The sequence below is a fragment of the Salmo salar genome, unplaced genomic scaffold (genome assembly GCF_905237065.1).
Source record: "Salmo salar unplaced genomic scaffold, Ssal_v3.1, whole genome shotgun sequence".
Lineage (NCBI taxonomy): Eukaryota > Metazoa > Chordata > Actinopteri > Salmoniformes > Salmonidae > Salmo > Salmo salar.
This window is the reverse complement of record NW_025550785.1, coordinates 19,321-27,500: the sequence shown is the minus strand read 5'-3', so window position 1 is coordinate 27,500 and position 8,180 is coordinate 19,321. Positions and strand designations below refer to the sequence as shown.

Genomic DNA, 8,180 nt, shown 5'->3' with positions numbered 1-8,180 from the left:
CTCTGGCGCGAGGTCATGTTGGGTACCCTCGTTCCAAAACGTTTTAAAAGAGAATGCATTCGTCCACCTTGAATATTATTCATGTTCTGGTTAAAAAAGGCACTAATGATTTATGCTATACAACGTTTGACATGTTTGAACGAACGTAAATATATTTTTTCCCCTCGTTCATGAAGTGAAGTCCGGCGGGCTTAGATCATGTGCTAACAACACGGAGCTTTTTGGACATAAATGATGAGCTTTTTTGAACAAAACTACATTCGTTATGGACCTGGGATTCCTGGAAGTGACATCTGATGAAGAGAATCAAAGGTAATGGATTATTTACATAGTATTTTCGATTTTAGATCTCTCCAACATGGCCGTTTGTCTGTATCGCAAAGCGTATTTTTCTGGGCGCATTGCTCAGATTATTGCAAAGTGTGATTTCCCAGTAAGGTTATTTTTAAATCTGGCAAGTTGATTGCATTCAAGAGATGTAAATCTATAATTCTTTAAATGACAATATAATATTTTACCAATGTTTTCTCATTTTAATTATTTAATTTGTGGTGCTGACTTGACTGCCGGTTATTGAAGGGAAACGATTTCCTGAACATCAACGCCATAGTAAAACGTTGTTTTTGGATATAAATATGAACTTGATAGAACTAAAAATGCATGCATTGTCTAACATAATGTCCTAGGAGTGTCATCTGATGGAGATTGTAAAAGGTTAGTGCATCATTTTAGCTGGTTTTATGGTTTTGTTGACGCCTGTCTTTGAATTGACAAAACATTACACACAGCTATTGTCAATGTACTCTCCTAACATAATCTAACTTTATGCTTTCGCCGTAAAACCTTTTTGAAATCGGACAACGTGGTTAGATTAAGGAGATGTTTATCTTTCAAAGGGTGTAAGATAGTTGTATGTTTGAAAAATTTGAATTTTGACATTTATTTGGTTTCAAATTTGCCGCTCTTGAAATGCACCTGCTGTTGATGGTGTGCACCACGGGTGGCACGCTAGCGTCCCACATAGCCCCAAGAGGTTAAAATGTCCGACCTGATTCTCTGCCAACAACAACAAAAAGGTCCTTTAATAACTTCCTGTTGCTGCAGGATTATTTTCCTGTGTAGCTAACTGGCTCAAATTAAGATCCTGCATCTGTACGTAAGACAACACGTCTTGAATTTGAGAAATCCTGCACCAAACCCGTTAGCTAGATGGAACAGCGAGATGCTAAAGCCTCCCAGAGGGGAGGGAAGCAGGAAGGGAAGCAGGAAGGGAAGCAGGAAGGGAAGGAAGAGGCACATTGTTGAGGGACCGTGTCGTCTCTCGCTGTGACATGGTCATCAGGGAACCTTCTGTTCACACACACACACACACACACACACACACACACACACACACACACACACACACACACAGACAGACAGACAGACAGACAGACAGACACACACACACACACACACACACACACACAGACTCCCTCCCTCCCCCTCTCCCCCTCCCTCCCCCTCCCCTCCCTCCCTCCCTCCCTCCCTCCCACCCTCTCTCCCTCCCTCCCTCCCCCTCCCCCTCCCCCTCCCTCTCTCCCTCCCTCCCTCCCTCTCTCTCTCCCTCCCTCCTCTCTCCCTCCCCTCCCTCCCTCCCTCCTCCCTCCCTCCCCTCCCTCCCTCCCTCCCTCCCCTCCCTCCCTCCCTCCCTCCCTCCCCCTCCCCTCCCCTCCCCCTCCCTCCCTCCCTCCCCTCCCTCCCCCTCCCTCCCTCCCTCCCTCCCTCCCCTCCCCTCCCTCCTCCCTCCCTCCCTCCCTCCCTCCCTCCCTCCCTCCCTCCCTCCCTCCCTCCCTCCCTCCCTCCCTCCCTCCCTCCCTCCCCTCCCTCCCTCCCCTCTCCTCACCCACAGGGTCTGTATGTGAAAACGATGTAACTCTCCTCTTCATTCTTCTCTGTGAAGGTCACGCAGGTCAGTTTCTCCCAGTGACGCATCGCCTGCTTGAACATCGCTCTCTGACTGCCTGGAACACACACACACACACACACACACACACACACACACACACACACACACACACACACACACACACACACACACACACACACACACACACACACACACACACACACACACACACACAGTTATACACACATACTGACCAGTGTAGTTTCCTCCTATGATGTAAGGTATGAGTCCTCCTGCCAGATCCATCATTCGTACTCACCAGTGAAGTTTCCTCCTATGATGTAAGGTATGACACCTCCTGGCCAGATCCTCTCAGCTCGGGAGGTTGCAGCTCTAGGAACACGATTCTTCACAACAACGCTCCAGGTTTTCCCGAATCTAGCCGAGTTCACCGTATTCCCACTCTTTATGGCTTTCCCAGCCTTCCCAGTCTGTCCAGCAGTAGTTTTCCCAGTCTGGGTCCTGGGACCGGAGGCTGATTCATGACTGGAGTTCATAGGACTATAGTCTGGAGGAGAGCAGAGGAGGAAGAGGAGAGGAGGAGGAAGAGGAGAGGAGGAGGAGGAGAGGAGAGGAGAGGAGAGGAGAGGAGAGGAGAGGAGAGGAGAGGAGAGAGGAGAGGAGAGGAGAGGAGAGGAGAGGAGAGGAGAGGAGAGGAGAGGAGAGGAGAGGAGAGAGGAGAGGAGAGGTGAGGTGAGGAGAGGAGAGGAGTCAAGCTAGCGGTTGTGTAAAGACTATAATAATATAATGCAATATATATATTAATACTACATCTGCGTAAAGACTACAGTAATATAATAATTATTAATACTACATCTGTAAAAAATGCTATAAACATATAATATATATTAATACTACATCGGTGTAAAGACTATAACACTATAATACAATATGTATTAATACTACATCTGTGTAAAGACTATAACACTATAATACAATATATATTAATACTACATCTGTGTAAAGACTATAACACTATAATACAATATATATTAATACTACATCTGTGTAAAGACTATAACACTATAATACAATATACTACAGCTGTGTAAAGACTATAATAATATAATATTTATTAACCTGTTGGGGGTAGGGGGCAGTATTGACACGGCTGGATAAAAAAACTTACCCGATTTAATCTGGTTACTACTCCTGCCCAGTAACTAGAATATGCATATAATTATTGGCTTTGGATAGAAAACACCCTAAAGTTTCTAAAACTGTTTGAATGGTGTCTGTGAGTATAACAGAACTCAAATGGCAGGCAAAAACCTGAGAAGATTTCATGCAGGAAGTGGCCTGTCTGACAAGGTGTCGTTCTTCTTGTCTCTGTTTATTGAAGAGTGAGGATCTTAGCTGTCCTGTGACACTTCCTACGGCTGCCATAGGGTCTCAGAAGGCGGCAAAACGCTGAATCGTGGCTTTGCAGGCTCTGGCTGAAACAAAGTAGCGCGTTTGGGTAGTGGCTGGTTACAGTACTGTGAGACTCAGGCTCGTGCCCGCGTCGACCGAAAGGTTTGTTTTCTTTCCTCAGTTTAGCTAAAAGGACATTCCCGGTCGGAATATTATCGCTTTTTTACGAGAAAAATGTCGTAAAAATTGATTTTAAACAGCGGTTGACATGCTTCGAAGTACGGTAATGGAATATTTAGATTTTTTTTGTCACGAATTGCGCCATGCGCGCGACCCTGATTTACCATTTCAGATAGTGTCTGGGACGCACGAACAAAACGCCGCTATTCGGATATAACGATGGATTATTTTGGACCAAACCAACATTTGTTATTGAAGTAGCAGTCCTGGGAGTGCATTCTGACGAAGACAACAAAAGGTAATCAAACTTTTGTAATAGTAAATCTGATATTGGTGAGTGCTAAACTTGCCGGGTGTCTAAATAGCTAGCCGTGATGGCTGGGCTATGTACTTAGAATATTGCAAAATGTGCTTCATCCGAAAAGCTATTTTAAAATCGGACATATCGAGTGCATAGAGGAGTAATGTATCTATAATTCTTCAAATAATTGTTATGCTTTTTGTGAACGTTTATCGTGAGTAATTTAGCAAACTGTTAGTAAATTCCCCGGAAGTTTGCGGGGGGTATGCTTTTTCTGAACGTCACATGCTAATGTAAAAGCTGTTTTTTGATATAAATATGAACTTGATTGAACAGACATGCATGTATTGTATAACATAATGTCCTAGGTGTGTCATCTGATGAAGATCATAAAAGGTTAGTGCTGCATTTAGCTGTGGTTTGGGTTTTTGTGACATTATATGCTAGCTTGAAAAATGGGTGTCTGATTATTTCTGGCTGGGCACTCTCCTGACATAATCTAATGTTTTGCTTTCGTTGTAAAGCCTTTTTGAAATCGGACAGTGTGGTTAGATTAATGAGAGTCTTGTCTTTAAATAGCTGTAAAATAGTCATATGTTTGAGAAATTGAAGTAATAGTATTTCAAACGATTCAATAATCGCGCCACTGAATTCAGGTGGCTGTTACGTAGGTGGGACGAATTCGTCCCGCCTTGCCCATAGAGGTTAAATAAATACAACTTTGCTCTGTTCATCTTTCCCTCAATCCTGACTAGTCTCCCTGCCGCTGAAAAATATCCCCACAGCACGATGCTGCCACCACCATGCTTCACCGTAGGGATGGTGCCAGGTTTCCTCCAGACATAACGCTTGGCATTCACACTTGGCATTCTTGGTTTCATCAGACCAGAGAATCTTGTTTCTCATGGTCTGAGAGTCTTTAGGTGCCTTTTGGCAAACTCCAAGCGGGCTATCATGTCTTTTACTGAGGAGTGGCTTCCGTCTGGCCACTCTACCATAAAGGCCTGATTGGTGGAGTGCTGCAGAGATGGTTGTCCTTCTGGAAGGTTCTCCCATCTCCACAGAGGAACTCTGGAGCTCTGTCAGAGTAACTATTGTGTTCTTGGTCACCTCCCTGACCAAGGCCCTTCTCCCCCCGATTGCTCAGTTTGGCCTGGCGGCCAGCTCTAGGAAGAGTCTTGGTGGTTCCAAACTTCTTCAATTTTCAGAATGATGGAGGCCACTGTGTTCTTGGTGACCTTCAATACTGCAGACATTTTTTTAGTACCCTTCCCCAGATCTGTGCCTCGACACAATCCTGTCTTGAAGCTCTACGGACAATTCCTTTGACCTCATGACTTGGTTTTTGCTCTGACATGAACTGTCAACTGTGGGAACTTATATAGACAGGTGTGTGCCTTTCCAAATCATGTCCGATCAATTTAATTTAGCACAGGTGGACTCCAATCAAGTTGTAAAAACATATCAAGGGCTCCCGAGTGGTCTAATGCACTGCATCTCAGTGCTAGAGGCATCACTACAGACACCCTGGTTCGAATCCAGACTGTATCACAACCAGCCATCATTGGCGCACAATTGGCCCAGCGTCATCCGGATTTGGCCGGGGTAGGCCGTCATTGTAAATAAGAATTTGTTCTTAACTGACTTGCCTAGTTAAATAAATAAATGACCAATGGAAACAGGAAGCACCTGAGCTCAATTTCGAGGCTCATAGCAAAGGGTCTGAATACTGATATCAATAAGGTATTTTTGTTTTTTGTTATTATTTTACAAAAATTGCAAACATTTCTAAAAACCTGTTTTTCGCTTTGTCTTTATGGGGTTGTGTGTGTAGATTGATGAGGGGGAAAAAATTATTTAATCCATTTTAGAATAAGGCTGTAATGTAATAAAATGTGGAAAAAGTCAAGGGGTCTGAGTACTTTCCGAGTGCGCCGTAGCTGGCAAGTTTACTATAAAGCTACAGTAGCTGTTTCCTTGGTAACCAGGTGTGCAGTGTGTGTCGTACCGAAGCCATCCTTTCTTCTCCTTCAGACAGACAGACAGACAGACAGACAGACAGACAGACAGACAGACAGACAGACAGACAGACAGACAGACAGACAGACAGACTCACCAGTGGTTTGTCCTTGCCTGGAGTGTGTGTGAGTGTGTGTGTGAGTGTGTGTGTGAGTGTGTGTGTGCTGCGTCAGGTCTATTGTCCTGTCGATCTGAAACATCCTCAGATCCTCCTCGTCCAACGCGATGTCTCCCCAAAATGCAACTGGAAAGAAAAATCATCACCATCATCATTACCATAATTAACCCCATCATCATTACCATAATTAACCCCATCATCATTACCATAATTAACCCCATCATGATTACCATAATTAACCCCATCATCATTACCATAATTAACCCCATCATCATTACCATAATTAACCCCATCATCATTACCATAATTAACCCCATCATCATTACCATAATTAACCCCATCATCATTACCATAATTAACCCCATCATCATTACCATAATTCACCCCATCATGATTACCATAATTAACCCCATCATCATTACCATAATTAACCCCATCATCATTACCATAATTCACCCCATCATGATTACCATAATTAACCCCATCATCATTACCATAATTAACCCCATCATCATTACCATAATTAACCCCATCATCATCCCCATCACCCATCATTACCATCATCATCCCCATAATCATCCCTATCCCCCATCATTACCATCATCATCCCCATCATCATCCCCATCCCCCATCATTACCATCATCATCCCCATAATCATCCCTATCCCCATCATTATCATCATCATCCCATCATCACCATCATCATCCCCAGCATCATCCCCATAATCCCCCATCATACCCACCATCATTACATCATCATCCCTAACCCCCATCATTACATCATCATCCCCATCATCATCCCTATCCCCCATCATCCCCATCGTCTCCATCATCCCCATCAACCAAACAATCATCCCCACCATCATCTCCATCATCCATCCCCAACCCCCATAATTACCATCATCATCCCATCATCATCCCATCATCATCCCATCATCCCCACCACCATCATACCATCATCCCCATCATACTCATAATCCCCACCATCATCCCCATCATCATCCCATCATCCCCACCACCATCATACCATCATCCCCATCATCATCCCATCATCATCATCCCATAATCCCCACCATCATCCATCCCATCATCATCCTCATCATCATCCCTATCCCCTATCATCCCCATCATCCCCATCACCCCATAATTACCATAATCCCCCATCATCCCCACCATCATACCCATCATCCATCTCCACAATCACTCCCAACCCCCATCATTACCATCATCATCCCATCATCATCCCCATCCCCATCATTACCATCATCATCCCATCCCCATCCCCATCATTACCATCATCATCCCATCCTCATCCCCATCCCCATCATTACCATCATCATCCCATCCCCATCCCCATCATTACCATCATCATCCCATCCTCATCCCCAATCCCCATCATTACCATCATCATCCCATCCTCATCCCCATCCCCATCATTACCATCATCATCCCATCCCCATCCCCATCCCCATCATTACCATCATCATCCCATCCTCATCCCCATCCCCATCATTACCATCATCATCCCATCCTCATCCCCATCCCCATCATTACCATCATCATCCCATTATCATCCCCATCCCCATCATTTCCATCATCATCCCATCCTCATCCCCATCCCCATCATTACCATCATCATCCCATCCTCATCCCCATCCCCATCATTACCATCATCATCCCATTATCATCCCCATCCCCATCATTTCCATCATGATCCCATCCTCATCCCCATCCCCATCATTACCATCATCATCCCATCATCCTCCCCATCCCCATCATTACCATCATCATCCCATTATCATCCCCATCCCCATCATTTCCATCATGATCCCATCCTCATCCCCATCCCCATCATTACCATCATCATCCCATCATCCTCCCCATCCCCCATCATTACCATCATCATCCCATCATCATCCCTATCCCCATCATCCCCAACATCCCCATCATCCCCATCATCATCCCACCATCATCCCATCATCATCCCAAACATCATCCCCATCATCCCCATCGCCCCATCATTACATCACCACCCCATCATCTCCATCATCTCCATCATCCCCACCATCATCCCCATCATCATCCCCATCATTACATCATCATCCCTATCCCCCATTATTACATCATCATCCCCATCACCCATCATTACCATCATCATCCCCATCATCATCCCCATCACCCCATCATCTCCATCCTCATCTCCATCATCCCCATCATCATCCCCACCATCATCCCCGTCATCCCCATCATTACCATCATCC

At 44.9% G+C, this 8,180-nt stretch overlaps 1 pseudogene; it reads right to left on the bottom strand.

Moving 5' to 3' along the window:
- LOC123740018 (dorsal-ventral patterning tolloid-like protein 1) overlaps nucleotides 1-6,067 on the bottom strand; it is a 43,623-nt pseudogene extending 37,556 nt beyond the window's left edge.
- Nucleotides 6,068-8,180: the final 2,113 nt, after the last annotated feature.